The 14,665-nt window shown below is 42.0% G+C and overlaps 1 protein-coding gene across 1 annotated transcript in view; it reads left to right on the plus strand.

The window, feature by feature from the left end:
* Positions 1–5,046: 5,046 nt before the first annotated feature.
* The window catches only part of LOC118232863 (RNA-binding Raly-like protein), a 67,201-nt gene continuing 57,582 nt past the window's right edge, over positions 5,047–14,665 (plus strand). Inside the window, exon 1 of the mRNA XM_035428042.1 lies at positions 5,047–5,344. The gene's annotated coding sequence lies outside the window, so the exon portion shown is untranslated. The remainder of the gene's footprint in view (positions 5,345–14,665) is intronic.

Below are 14,665 nucleotides of genomic sequence, written 5' to 3' on the forward strand. Positions count from 1 at the left end.
ATGTCAATCTGCTTCCACAAGTCTGTCCTTTTGCATGTTTTTATGCTCTCTGACAAAATCCTACAAATGCTGACCTCAGAAAAAAAGAAGCATTATGATCTAAAAATGTCATTCTTAGTTTTTATTACAGTCTGTTTGTTTTTAAGGATCTAAATGGGCTGAATCGTGTTGTTTTTACGACAAAATGACATGAATTTAATTACGTAGTATATATGAAAATAAAATGTGATGCATTTCCCCATATAAACACAGTGATTGGATCACCTCGATGTTTTAAATTGCACAGTTGATCAGAAACCATTCAATTTCAGATCCCCGTTTAATGCTTAGGCCTATTTGCGAGCGATTCTTAAAAGCCACTGGCAATTAATGCTCAGGCGAGTGCAGTAATCACACAGTTGTGTGCAAATAAAAACTGCTAAATAAATTACCTGTTAGAGGAAATTTAGGGGGAGCCATTAAATCATTGAAACGGCTGTAAAGTGTGTGTTTTTACGAGCAGATGGCAGAGATCTGCGATGTGGTGCATCGGTGTGTGCCAAATTTATCAATTCCATTTTCCCTTCTCTGTGCTGATGAAGTGAAGCATCTTTTTTTTCCCCTCCTTTCTGAGTGTCCCTGATTTCTCCAATGCCAAGACAATTTTTCTATGATTTCTTTGCCTTCGGGAGTTCAGGTCCTGGAGTACGTTTAAAAAAAAATGTTCTGTGATTGTGCAGGAAATGGATTGTGTTCCGATGGCTCCTGATGCTCTTAGGCGTGATTCGGGCGGAAGTTAACAGACGAGGAGGGCATTCAGCCCATCGACACTGAACTGAAACAACCCGAGCCTTGGGCCTTGTTGCACATTTACACTGTGCCTGTCTCAACAGATGCTCTTACCTGGTCTGCGTGTTCACAACTCAATGTGCGCTTCACATTTGCAAAGGTTTTAGTCAGGACAAAACTGAATGAAAAATGACAGAAAAATCACACCCTTTACTTTTAAATCACAACGTTTCAAGTTTTTTTTTCAAATATATTTGCTTTGAAATTCTGCTAACTTCTGAAAACCCAGCATGACTCCATCGGTTCCTGTAGAACTATGTGTCATCACAGTTGCAGGGAGTCCATTGAACCCCAATAAACCCCCCGATATCTTTGCTGTCCTTTTGTTTAACAGAAAAAAGTCTGATTACTGATACTGCAATAATAACAATATCATACAAATAAATTAGGTCATTTCTTCTGAAAAATATTTTGCCAAATTCATTTTTTTAAATCGTTCACCTGGCCAAATTGCATTTGTGAATAATAAACGCAACACTTTTGTTTCAGTATGAGTTTCGGCCAAAGTTAATCAAATCCATTTAATCAACTTTTTCCTTGGTATAAGTTGGGCCACCAGCAAAAGATGAAGTGGTGGAATATATTACAGCTGCAGTATTTACAGCCACAGTATTCTTCTGAAGGAATTTCAATGTTCAGATTCAGTGTTGGGATTACCCTCGAAGATATTGCCTGGTATTTCTCTTATTTTCCTCCAGACAATGTAAACACTGTATGTGCTCAGTTTGAGAAGGAACAAACAGTTTGTTTTAGATTAGCCAGTCTTGGCAGGGAGGGGACGTGAAGTCCAAATAATAATAATAACATTAGGCCCTGGGGACTTTACTGTCAGATACCCTCCCCCCCACCCCAAAAAAAAAAAAAAACTGTCAAAACTGCCAGACTGCCACCCAACTCCTACAATCCAATTCCTTGTTCACACATCTCCAGGCACGTGCCCGGTGACAGAAGGTCAGCCAATCCCGTCCGCGCTCCCCTGGCGGCCCGCGCTTTGTTTACCCAAACGGTGTTTGGACACTGATGAGCGGGAGAGGGCGGCCGGGGAATGAGCCGGGTGGGTAATGTAAATTGAACAGATACGAAACGGTAACTCGATCGCCGCGTTCGCACGAAATGCAAATGCGAGGTGCGCGCGTCGCAGGCTCTGCGCCACCGGGGACATTCGCATGCTTCGTCTCCTCATTGAGCCCGACGCTTACGTTTTCTTTCTTTGGAATGTTATGGGCATTTATTCCCCACAAAAAAAAAAAAAAAACATACTGTCGTTTTGGGACCTCTGGGCACTGGCATGAAGAACTAGTTTGGGTGCTGTGCAGATTTTGGCTCAGGGTGAAGCAAGATGAGAGTACAATTTTTAACAGTATGGGAGCAAAACAAATACTACAATGATTATGAGGGTCATATTTAAAAAGGATTGTGGGGGGAAGGGGGGGGGGGTTGTAAATGCAAGTCCGTGTACTGGTTGCAGTTGTGAAAGAAAATGCAGTTTTTAAAACACCTGGGGAAGGGGCTTTTAATGTTGATTCAGTGCATGATCACCGTCCTGACTACTGAAACTGTTGCTATAGGAAGCCAAGTGAACATTTTTGCGGTGATTTTTGCCTGTCTAGGCCTTCAGGTGAAAACCCGGCTTCATTTGGCTGAAAAGTAGAGAGTTTTCAAGCCGACTAGGAAGTAGCCAGGCTATATCTGAGTAAAACTTGAGCTTTATCGGGGTTAACCTAGTCCATTTACTGTATGTCAAAACATCTCTCAACCTTGATTTCTGCGCTGCTAGACATCTAGAGGGTGGCTTTTGCTCTCTGGAAGGCATTTTTTCTTGAGTATTTTTGTTCCCCCTCTTGTCCCCAGTTTGGAATTCGATCACACCCGGGCTCATTGCAACCTCTGCTGTGAACCCTCCCCTGAAGCCACACGCTCTCCTCCGAAGGACAGGGTATGTGGTATAATCTGTAGGGGACTGGGCTTGCGACCCAAAGGTGGTTGGGTTTGCTTTCCCAGGTGTTAGATTCCCAGTGTTCCCAGGTAGGACACTGCTGTTGTACCCTTGATTTGCTTCAGCGCTAAGAATGGACACTATGCAAAAATGCTAAAATTTGTGTAAGTTTCTCTGGATAAAAGCATCTGCTAAATGGTCGTAATGTAATGTAACGCAATGTGATGTCAGAGGCTTCATGCGCATGTTAACCGGTGGGTTGCCGGGCGACCGATCGACCAGCGGAGGTAGCTGGTGTGGGATCCTGGCCGAGCGAATCTCTCCAGTCCCTTGGTGTTATTGGATCCTGAAGGAGACGTCCTCAGCACCAGAGCTCATGAGCCCAAATGGAGAAACGGTTTGATATCCAACTCCGCACATCAAAATAAATGATCAATATGATCTCCAAAGTCAACTGGAGGTACTGGATGAAATAGATGAGCACTGGGAAATAAACAACAGCATATCTGCCTCTCCTGCAGCACAGTCATCTCGCCATTCAGTGTGCAGACGAGCTGATATCCCACAATTCAAACTTTCAAAGGTGCTTTTGTAAAAGCAAGAGCTTGCTTGTTTGCTAGTCATTATTGACACCACAAACATGTGCATAAAATAGGGGTGTCCAACAATTGCATTGCAGTTTCATTTAAATTAACTTATTAAGTTTCCACCAGGAACCATATTGCATGTCAAGGGAATAGCCTACATCATACAAATACAGTTCCATAAATACACTATGTTCACTAAACACTGAAAAAAAAAAAAAAAAAAAACATTTTCTTCTACTTATTCAGCACACGCACACACAGAGAAATACTCAGTCCTTTTTGACATTTAGAATTCTGTATGTTCAATACATCCAGTGTAGTTACAGTACAAAAGGTTGTGGCCCTTCACCGCAGCATACAGACGGCATCGCAACCCATTAAGAGCGGAGTCCTTTAAAAATTCCCTCGCTCTTTTCCTTATGGTTCAGGTCTGCCAGATGGGTGCAAACAACCCCGTAAATAACACGTGGGCTTTTATCAGTTCATAACTTATTTAAAAGAAGATGCTGTACAGAGCATCGCAAATCCAGCCCCCAGGGGGGTCTCTGCTTTTTCTCCGCTGTTCGCGGACACACTGACACGCACTGGGGCGACGTGGCTCAGGAGGTAAGAGCGATTGTCTGGCAGTCGGCAGGTTGACGGTTCAAACCCCGGGCCTGGGCGTGTCGAAGTGTCCTTGAGCAAGACACCTAACCCCTAACTGCTCTGGTGAATGAGAGGCATCAATTGTAAAGCGCTTTGGGTAAAAGCGCTATATAAATGCAGTCTGTTTACCATTTACACGCACGCTTTCCGTATGACCACCTGCTGTCTTAGCTTCTGATGCTGTGATGTAATGCTGATCTAGGATCAGTCCTACCCGATAGTTCGTAATGGGTAAGGTAAGGATATGCAGAGGGGAATCTGACCGTAGATCAGCCCCGCCTACTTAGAAATGCTTTATTAACATGGGCCATGGCCTCTGGAAGACCGCCTCCCTCCACCATCCTCACCCCCCTTCCACCTCAGTCCACCCCCTCTACCCCCATCCGCCTCCAGGCCAAGAATTCCCCAGAGCTCACAGTTCATAATCATGCCAAGTCTGTCACGTGTGCATGTGTAGCGCTGAAATTGCTTTACTCCCACACGGATGGATGTGACTCACTGAAATCTTATAACTGCAAAACAATACATAAATAAATTAGCAATAAGTACAACAAATACCAAACTGTGCAGACAGTAAACAGCAAATGTGCTGCTCTTATCTTGTGACTTCTTATTTTACACATAAAAAGTAAATATGCAATCCTGCTGACTACATTATTTAAAAAAATAATAATAATTTTCAGTCTTCAGACAAGGGTGCTTTATGGTGCTTTTCATTAACTCTGCAGATATAATGACATGAATATATTCATGTTACAAATTAATTTAATACATTAATTTAATGTGCAAAGTTTTGTTTGTAAAGCTGGTTTGTCACCATTTGTATATTTGATGGACGTGTTTGTTTATATAGATTTGCGTTCATGTTTATGTTTGGGTTCAAGTTTACAAGCTCCCTAGATACAATCCCAAATAAATCTAATTACGATATGTCCAGTTTTGGTGCGACGGCGTTGATTCAGTGACGCGCTGGAAGGTTGCACACTGCCGCGGAGTAAGACCAAAGCACATGTCCAAATCGAATCGTCCTTTTCTTGCATAGATTCACAAAAGGGGGGTAGTACATCTTTAAAAAAAATTCTCGAGCCCAACACGGTCCGTTCGATAAAATTGTAGGATTGTAAACCCAACCTCATTCACGTTCGGAGAGCCGCTATCTGTGCACAGATAGCTAGTTGGCATCGATGGTCTTTCTGTGAATGATTATTGCTGGGAGTCTGGTTGAATGCGAATCACATGACACTACCCGAGGCAGAGATTGAGAGGAAAAGCGCTTCGTCTCCGTTTGCACCGCCATACTGTATTTTACCCATATCCCATTTTTATTGCAACATTTTACTCTCGCTCGGTGAGTACATTTTTAATAGCATTTTTGTGCACAATTTTTGTCTTTTTTTATTTTATTTTTTCCTTCTTTTGCTCGTTTTAAAAGATGAAAATTATGTTTTTTTAGCGATTTTTCCCAGGTTTCAAGTTTTTAGCATGCAGTGATGTGAATCTTGGGTAGGCTACACACTACCCGAGGCTGTGTACAGTCGCTGGGATATATGGTCTACGTGTTTGCGGTTCTTGTTCACTATTCAACTGGTTTTCATTCAAGCAGTTGCCAGATCTGTGTTTCACGTCGTGTCTTCGTTGGCTTTTACATATTCCTTTTTTTTTTTTTTTTTTTTTTTTTTACTTTATCGTTTCTACGGTTCTGACTTTGACTGTTGCCGTGCTTCACTGTGCCTTTTACATTGCTTCTTTACTCGTGATTTTGCGGGTTTGGTGCACATCACCGAGCTAGCAGCTTTTATATTTTATATTTTATTCTTCTTTTCTTAAGTGGAATCCTTTTTCAAAAAAACAAAAAAAAAAAACACTGAAAATATTTGAATGTAAGAACTTTTCCTGGAGTTAACAATCAGAGATGGGTGCTATTTCGTTTCTTTTTCTATTTCTGCTACTTTTTTATAATCAAGTGTATGGTATCTTGGATGCAATCTTTCAAAAGTTACTGTTACAGCTGTGGATATCTTAGTCGAGAGGGTGGGTTGTCTGTAGCTAAATATCAGTCGCTGATTCCCATAAATTACAGGTATTTCATGGGGACGTGCGAGTGTACGAAATGCATTTGGTCTGCAATAAAATCAAGTCAATTGCGAAATATTTATACAATGGCTGGCTTTTTCTTTCATGTTTTATCGACCATGTATCTATTTGAATAGATCTTTAAGGTCGTACTAATGGAATTAATACTTTATTGGCAGGTTAATCATGTTATGGTTATTTCATCTAATCCCTTATAGACTATAATATTTTTCAGACTAACGGATAAATTCCATATTACCAATAAATGTCATTATTATTCACTCACAATTTTGTCCGTAAGCTTCTTTGTTAATGAGTATCTTAACTAAACTCCGTCTCATGTCATCTGGATATGTTAACAGGATTCGCAGTTGAGAAAGCTAAAAAATGATTAATTGTTTCGCGAAACGTTGATATTTTCTCCTGATTGTACCGTTTGGACTTTGTCATTTTACAGTTACCTACTTGAGAGCATATAAGCTTGTGAATTAGTTGTTATTCGTAAACAGTATTCACTGTCTCCAAAACATGACATGGTATATTTTCGGGGACAAATAACAATTTGAAATAGTTTTACTGTCGCTATAGTCTGTCCAACTACCGTAAACAATAGCTGAGGACAGTTTTGCCGCGGTTCATTGAGCCGGGAGGGCATGGAGAGACGCCTCGGGACAGGAAAAACATTTTAATGATCATTTGTCGAGACCGAGATTAATATTCCACTGATCTGTCGAACGAAGAAAGTAAGTTTGGGCTTGTGAATGGTGAAACTTCCATGCTAGTAGATTTTTGTAAACGGTGATTTATGCCCGCAAGGTGCATCTCAAATATATATATATTTTCTGTATGTCATGGCTAGTTTATCCTTAAAATCGTATTTGACTTATTAATCGGTAAGCAGTGAATCGGTGTCGTTGGTTGATCAGAAAGAAGCGTATAATATGAATGAAGCAGGATATGATTTTGACGTGCATTGGAAAATGTCCACACTCAATATCTGTTAAGAGTTAAATTAACACTGTCAGAGTTGAATCAACACTGGAAATTTTACTGTATGAGTATGTGTATGTGGGCGAGTATGATGCCTTCGAGTTTAACAGCCCAACATGAACAACAAACCCACATAAGTTTTAGAACCTTTATTTTCAATTTGGAGTTGTGATTCGGATATAGATAGTAAAAAAAATATGAATGGATTTAAGACCGTGTTAATCCTTTTTGGATAATCACTTTTGTTTTAGACATGACATTCGTCATTAAATAATACATTTTTGGTCAATTTCTTTTGTTTGAGTGTGCATAAGGTTTATGACACAGTGTTCAAATAGTCCATGGGGAAGAAATGTTATTTTCAAAACCTGTTAATTGGCATAATGTTTCTGTGGAATTTGAAACATCTGCCAAGGTCTATTTTGCAAGGGAAACATCAGGTTTATGTTGAGCATGACATGATATGTCACAAATATTTTTTATAGTATGTTACTGATTGTGACATCTAGTATCTTAATGTTTAATGGCTCCAATTATGGATTTTTACTTTTCCTGTTTTCAATGCCCTGGTGTTGCAGAGTTCAGAGATTCGAATCAGCACATGGACATCCTTATAGAATGTGACACCTCTGTTGGAGGAGCAGTAATGATTAGCTTCCTTTGCTGGTTACCCTGGCCTTTAGTTAGGCATTTTAATCTTATATCTGTGTCTGCAACCAGTGAGGGTTCAGCAGCCAGAGTTCAACGCCGGCAGAAGATGTCCAAAAGCAGCGTTTATCTGTGTGTGTGTGTGTGTGTATGTGTGTGTGTGTGCGTGCGTGCGTGTGTGTGTGCGCGTGCGTGCATGTCTTTCAGTCTGAGCCTCTCCCTATTTCCATTAATGGAGTGTGAATCTCCCTTAAGTTTACGTTGTATTGCGAGACCTGTGAATAAAATGGAAGGATCTGAGTGCACCGCAGCCGTCTGGGTATTGGCGAGTTTTATACTCCTGTTTGATTGCCACTACCTCTGTGTGCGCTGACTCTGCTTGCAGACTCAACAGTGGCTCCTAATGCGACTTTCAGTTTAACAATCTGACCCGGGCTTAAAGAGAGCAAGTGAACAAACTGCACTGTCAGGCTCGAACTCTGATAAAAGCGCAAACTTGTGAAAGGTTTTAATGCATTAACTCACTCCTTGTGCTTAATTAATACATTTCTTTGTGTTGTGTAATTAATTGGCTTCCATATGCCCTCACTTAGGGTGCATTGACTGGGTTATATTGGGCATATTATCTTTCTTCAGGGTTCAAAAGCTGCGCCCCATCTAGGATTAGGACTTGAACCTGCAAGCTCCTAAGAGATCAGATTTATTAGGCACCATTTTTCACGCGTTTTTTTTTTTTTCCTCGCTAAAAAAGTTGCAACAATTCACTGACCTTTAAGTACAGTAACTGCATTTAAGCCTGGGTGATGTTGTTATGGCCTGTTTACTGGTTGATCTATTTCCAAACACTGTTAAAAGGCCACTAAATCCCTGCTGCTGGGGTTTCAGTTTGCTGGTGAAGAATGAGCAAACGATTGCTCTCGGAGTTTGTTTTCACTGAAAACCAGAGTGCCGCATGCAGCTTAGTTAGGAATTAAAAATGGCTCAGCTGCATTCTCAGAAATCGGGCTGTGGATCAGAGAGTTTCAAGGCCTCTTTGTAGTCTTGAAGATCGCGTGGCACAGTTCTCAGGGCGCCTGATCTAACCCCGTTTTTGCGCTGTGCCCTTTGCGGTCACGGGTTCGATTCCCGGCCTTGGCACTTTCCGTACCATTATTTCATCTTCATCGGTAACACTCCCTGCTTTCCCTCTGTCTGAATAAAAGTTAAAACATACACGTGGCGGGCGGAATGCTTGTTCTCTTTTCATGAAGGAAATTATATAACTCTCGCACGTTTTTAATTGTGCACTCGTGTCTTATTTGCCTCCTAAACTCGGAGGGATTAGGTTGATCTTGTCGTTTAGTGGAGCGGATGGGATCCCTCCGGAAACAAAAGTGGCCTGGGTGCCGAAGTCCCTTCCCATTATTCTCCAGCTTCACGGTTTTACAGCTTCCATTGTTTGCACAGTTCCAGTCTCCTGTAATGAAATTTCTCATTCAAGCATAATCTGTTCCATTTTTATATTTTAATGATTTTTTTTCTCCCCCCCCGCTCTCAGCACTCGTGTCTCAATAATTGACTGAAAAAATGGATCATCCCTCTCTTCATATTTCTGGCAGAAGGGATTGCCCTCTTGTCTTTTCAGCCGAAGAGTTGGCGCACTCAATTTAAATAAACACTAAGTGCAAAAAAAAAAAAGTGTCTCTCCAAGCTCATCAAGTAGTACATGCGAGGACTGTAATTTAATAATAGTGATCTGGGCAATTAAACCTGCACAGCAAGGCCTGGGCAGGTTTCTCGTTTCAAGAATTTGAAGCCGCTGGAATTGCAATACACAAATTATACATGGAGCCTTTTAAAAAAATTATAGAAATGACTGTGGGCTTTGCGCAATTTGGCTCTGGGTCTTATGTATCTTGCATGAATTCTTTGAGTGAAAAACAAATAAATTTTAAAAGCAAACACAAGCTGCGGTGCATGTCTGATGCTACTGACCCTCTTTTGCATGAGCGATGAATCGTCTTCTTACTGCCTGTTGCATTATGGGAAAAACCTTGACTTTGGACTGATCACTGATTTGTAGAACGTTTTCAACAACACTCAGAAGGACTCAGTAAAACAACAAATATATATATATATATATATATGCCAACAATTATTATTATTATTATTATTATTGTTGTTATTTGCTGTTTAAATGGTTAAATTAAATGATAATTGCTGAATATGACTAAGTAGATGCAAGCAAACTGTCTTGGCTGTGTTTCCCCTACCTTAGTTGTCTATGGAGATAGCAAGGAATTTGTCTCAGCACCATGGACAGCCAACAGACCACGATTTTGCTTCAGCACCACGAACAGATGCCAGAGTGGTTTACTGTATGCTGTTAGTGTCAGTGAACTGGTCACAAAGCCTCAAACGATACGACAGCTCCACAGGTTTCTTCCTCCACACTGTATGTTTCTCTATTTTTTCAAGCCCATCCAGTTTATAATAATTTGCAGCATTTAGAGCAGTCCCTCAGTCCTTAGTAGACGTCTGTGTCTGAAGGCTTTCTCTCTGAAAGAGCGTCTTTGCTCCCCACACTAAAATTAAATTGCTAAAGGCAAAAGCAGGAGAAGCAGGCCGGGGGACGGCAGATATTGCCTGTTGGCGGTTTCTTTTCTCTTTTTGGGAGGGGGTTTGCATTTCCTGTTATTCTTTCCACTTCGTTCCTTGAAATTGATCTATTCGCCGGTGTGAAGAGGACCTGATCAGATCAGAATCCCCCCCCACCCCCCCCCCCCCCCCCCCCGGAATCCGTTTAGCAGCTTGTTTCAGTTGCAGATCGCAGCTGATACCCGTTTTAAGAATGAGCTGGTGGCATAGGTTTAAAAAAAAGCATGTGTGTGTATGTGTGTACACATATGTGCTTGTGTGTGTGTGTGTGTGTGTGTGTGTGTGTGTGTGCGTTTGCGTGTGTGTGTGTGTTTGTGCGCTTGTTTCTATGCATTTGTATGTACGTGTGAGTATATTACTGTGTGTATGTGTGTGCGCGTGTTTGTGTGTTTGTGTGCGCGCACGCATGTGTGTTTGTGTGTGTGAATGCATTTATATGTATGTGTCAGTATATTTCTGTTTGTGTGCATGTGTGTGTGTATGTGTGTACGTGTGTGCATATGTGCATGTTTGTTTGTGTGTGTGTTTCATACTATTCCTCCTGTGGTAGGTTCAGGGTTAATACACTGAAAAGCTGAATTAAGAGGGCAAGTGTTGTGTAGCCTGTTGTACTGTCAGGGTCTAACGAGATCATGACAAAACAGTCCTGGGGATAATGCAATGTTTTTCTCTTTGTAATGTGTTCTACACTGCAGGTACACTGATTGCAATCTCCCGACAGCCTTATCAAAGCAGTCATGCTGTACAACGGTCGCATCAAAGGAAGCACACAAATCTGTCTGCATTGACGCTGCACAGGCCGTAAATAGCAAAAATGATTATATCCTGAAAACAGTTTATCATGCTCCCAAGAGAAATTTATTGGCTACCCAGCGCAGAAAAATGTTTCGAGCGGGTTGGTCTCCATCAGGTTACCCGACAAAGACCTTCCTAGTAGAAATGTAATCTGTGCTTGTGTGGATCAGACCTGGGCCGACGATGTACGTGATGTACTTTAACTCCAGGTGCTGCTGAAATTGAAAACTTTCCTGAAGATCCCAGCAAATTTTCAGCTAAATATTGCTGACCAAAGCATGCTATCATATAAAGGGGGAAATATGTTCTGAATTCTGGTGAACATAAATCTGAAATAAAAAAAATAATTGACTATAATTTTGCTAGAACAGGGGATGGCAGATGACTTTGGATGTGAGTTTGACCTTCTGTGGCCAACCCATGTTCCATTGTACTAATTCCTACCCACCATCCACCCCCCCAGCCCCCAGCCCCCCCCCCCCCCCAAAAAAATAACTGAGGCCATGAATTCCACTACATGACTCATCGTCCTCAGGAAGGTGCTTCATGGGATTGCAGTCGGTTTATGGCACGCATCGCCACACGCTAGCTTTGTCGGTGCTCTTTAACAGCCTGCCCAGACTCTCAGCCCGCTGTAATGTTGGACCTCTACAGCCAGAAAGTGCCTTTTTTAATGCCACCTGTGGACTGGCTTGAATGGAAGGGCTGGTGCCACCCTCGTTCTCCACAGCCATCAGAACACTGGCTGAATGCTTTCTACAGCGGCGGGCATTTTATAAAGGCATTAGTCACTTTGAACCACTGCGAGTTCCTGTTTGTGTGTGTGTGTGTGGTGTGTGTGTCTATGTGCGTGTGTGTGCGTGCGTGTATGTGTGTGTATGTGTCTCTGCATGTGTGTGTGTGTTTGTGTGTGTGTTGTGTGTGTGTCTGTGTGTGCGCGTGGGTGTCCGTGTGTGTGCGCGTGTGTGTGAGTGTGTGTGTGTGTATGTGTCTCTGCATGTGTGTGTGTGTTTGTGTGTGTGTAGTGTGTGTGTGTCTGTGTGTGCGCGTGTGTGTCCGCGCGTGTGTGTGTGTGTGTGTCTGTGTGTGTGTGTGTCTATGTGCGTGTATGTGTGTGTGCGTGTGTGTGTGTGTGTGCGTGTGTGTGTGTGTGTGTGTGCCTCGGTGCGTGCATATCATATGTGTGCATGTGTAGCCGTGTATGTATGCAGGTTACAATCTCATGGGTTAATTGAACCCACTAACAAGCAGAGTTGTCGATCTTGTCTCTTCTCTCCATAATGGCTGTGCTGTTATTTTCCTCACCTTTGATGAACTGGTCTCTCTGATGTTCCAGAAAGCAGAAAGTTAACGATATGAAAAGCATTAAAGTTAATGCCGTTACAGCGCATGGATTTTCTGCGGCATGACACACAAGAGAACTGTAGAGAGAAGCTTCCTTTTCTTTTTCTTTTTTTTTTTTTTTTTTTGAAAGCATTCAGCAGACCTACCTTTCTGATAAATGCCTTTTTCACCATTGGTGGGATGAAGGTGAAAAATGCTATTCTTTTATATGGCTAGATTGTGTAAAGAAAGAGGAAAAGTAATTTGAGTCGCCCCAATAAATTCTCTGTGGATTTGGGCGGTTTGAGAAGGCTTCAGGTGCTCAGGTTGTCTGGATATGTACGTCAGACTCACCCTCTCGCCACCTCCCCCCACGTTCGGTGTGCAGGGTGACATCACCTGGGACATCCTGTTGTTTATTTTGGTTTATCAGCCCTAGCATCTGGAGTTATTAAATTGGGGCAAGTTGGGAAGCATTTAAACTGCTCTGCGGAATGGGAAAAATAAGTCCTAGTTCCTTCTTTCTGTCACGCTGTCCTCTCCTGCACAATTTCAGTCTCTCTCTCTCTCTCCCTCTCTTTCCCCCTCTGCCTCTCTCTTTCTCTCCCCCTCTCTCTCGCTGTCTTTTTTCTTTAAAAAAAAAAAAAAAATCAGCTTAAATTGGTCAATTATGTATTCTGTTCTGTCGACAATTACTGCATTGTGGATTCTTGCTTGTATGCTGCAGATTGATTGTGCTGTCTGATCTGTGATGGGTAAATAGTGGGACTGGAATCTTTTCCTTAAAGTTTGAACCAGTTTAATACCCGGTTTGAACAGGTTCTGCCAGTCAGGGAGTCACGGTATGGCAACTGATCTAAGTAGGCATTGCACTGGAGCAATTTGCAACCTGGCAGCTGGTGCAGGCAGACTGCAGGCCCCCGATTGACCAGTGGAGGCACTGTTTAGTGATTATAAGGATTGTGGCAGTTAACCTCAGGGAGATGGTATTGCCAATCACGTGCTTGCAATTGTGACGGCAAATCACAAACCAGTAGACGCAGGCCAGGTTTCGACTTCAGGTTATGGATGTTGTCGCTGCACAGAGAGAGTGCTTTACCGAGATACTACTCAACAGCGTCCTCTGTTTCCATCCTTGGTCCGGTGTCAAAATCTGTTGCGTCATTAACAACTAGCTGATTAGCTAATCAAGCCCCCAGAGAGCACACGTTGACAACTTTAATTGCAGCGGTTGAAGTTTTGGTGTGAAATGCACTTCCCTACATCTGGCAGATATTCAGCAAGTATTAATGGGAATGAATATTCACTGCAATCTGTTGCATTATTTTACCATTTCCATTTGCAATTTAGACCTTTTGAATAGCCTGCTGCTTATTGCTTGCGTGACAATATTTGAATATATTTATTTGATATTATACCCTCCCCGCCCACACACACACCACCCACTGAAAATCATATTGTGATTTTTTTTTTTTTTCCAAAAAATTAATAATTAATACCTGCCATGCAGAAAGTACTGTAGCTGCAAGGGAAAATTACTTAATACAATAGAAGCTTGTGAAGGAACCTTAAATTGAATGACACTGTGGGGAAACAAAACAGTGTTTGTTTGAAAGTGATACACTGAATTACAAATAAGAGGAATGGAATTAAAGGCAAAACAAATCTTGCATTATATAAAATTAGCAAATATGGTCAGAAATTAAATCAGCCAGGGGTGAGTGGGTTTGCCCATGACTTCTGTATTGCTCTTGCTGAGCACATCCTTCTCGTAGGCTCATAGGAGAGATTATTTGGAGAACAGATGGCCTGCTCTATGTGCATTGTTCCACAGCATTTCGAACTTGAGCAAAGCCATCTTCCAGGGCAGTTGGGACACTGCCCTGCTATTAAATCTAGCATCTTTTTTAGGGGGAGTTCCCCTTTTCTCCATTCATAATTTCTCACCGGTTTTGGGTGGCATGCTATGAGCCTGCTTTCTTTGCTTTAAGAAACAGGCAATGTCTGCCTTACGGGTTTGGTGTGTCAGTGTGTGCTTTTGTGCGTATGTACATGCCTGCGTGCGTGCTTGCACGTGTGTGTGTGTGTGTGTGTGTGTGTGTGCATGTGCTTGCATTTGTGTGTATGTGTGTGTGTGCGTGCGCGTATGTGTTTGTTTGTGGATGTTTGTTTGCTGTTGGTGATTCTGTCCAGTAGTAAACAT

This window comes from Anguilla anguilla, chromosome 8 (genome assembly GCF_013347855.1).
Source record: "Anguilla anguilla isolate fAngAng1 chromosome 8, fAngAng1.pri, whole genome shotgun sequence".
NCBI lineage: Eukaryota > Metazoa > Chordata > Actinopteri > Anguilliformes > Anguillidae > Anguilla > Anguilla anguilla.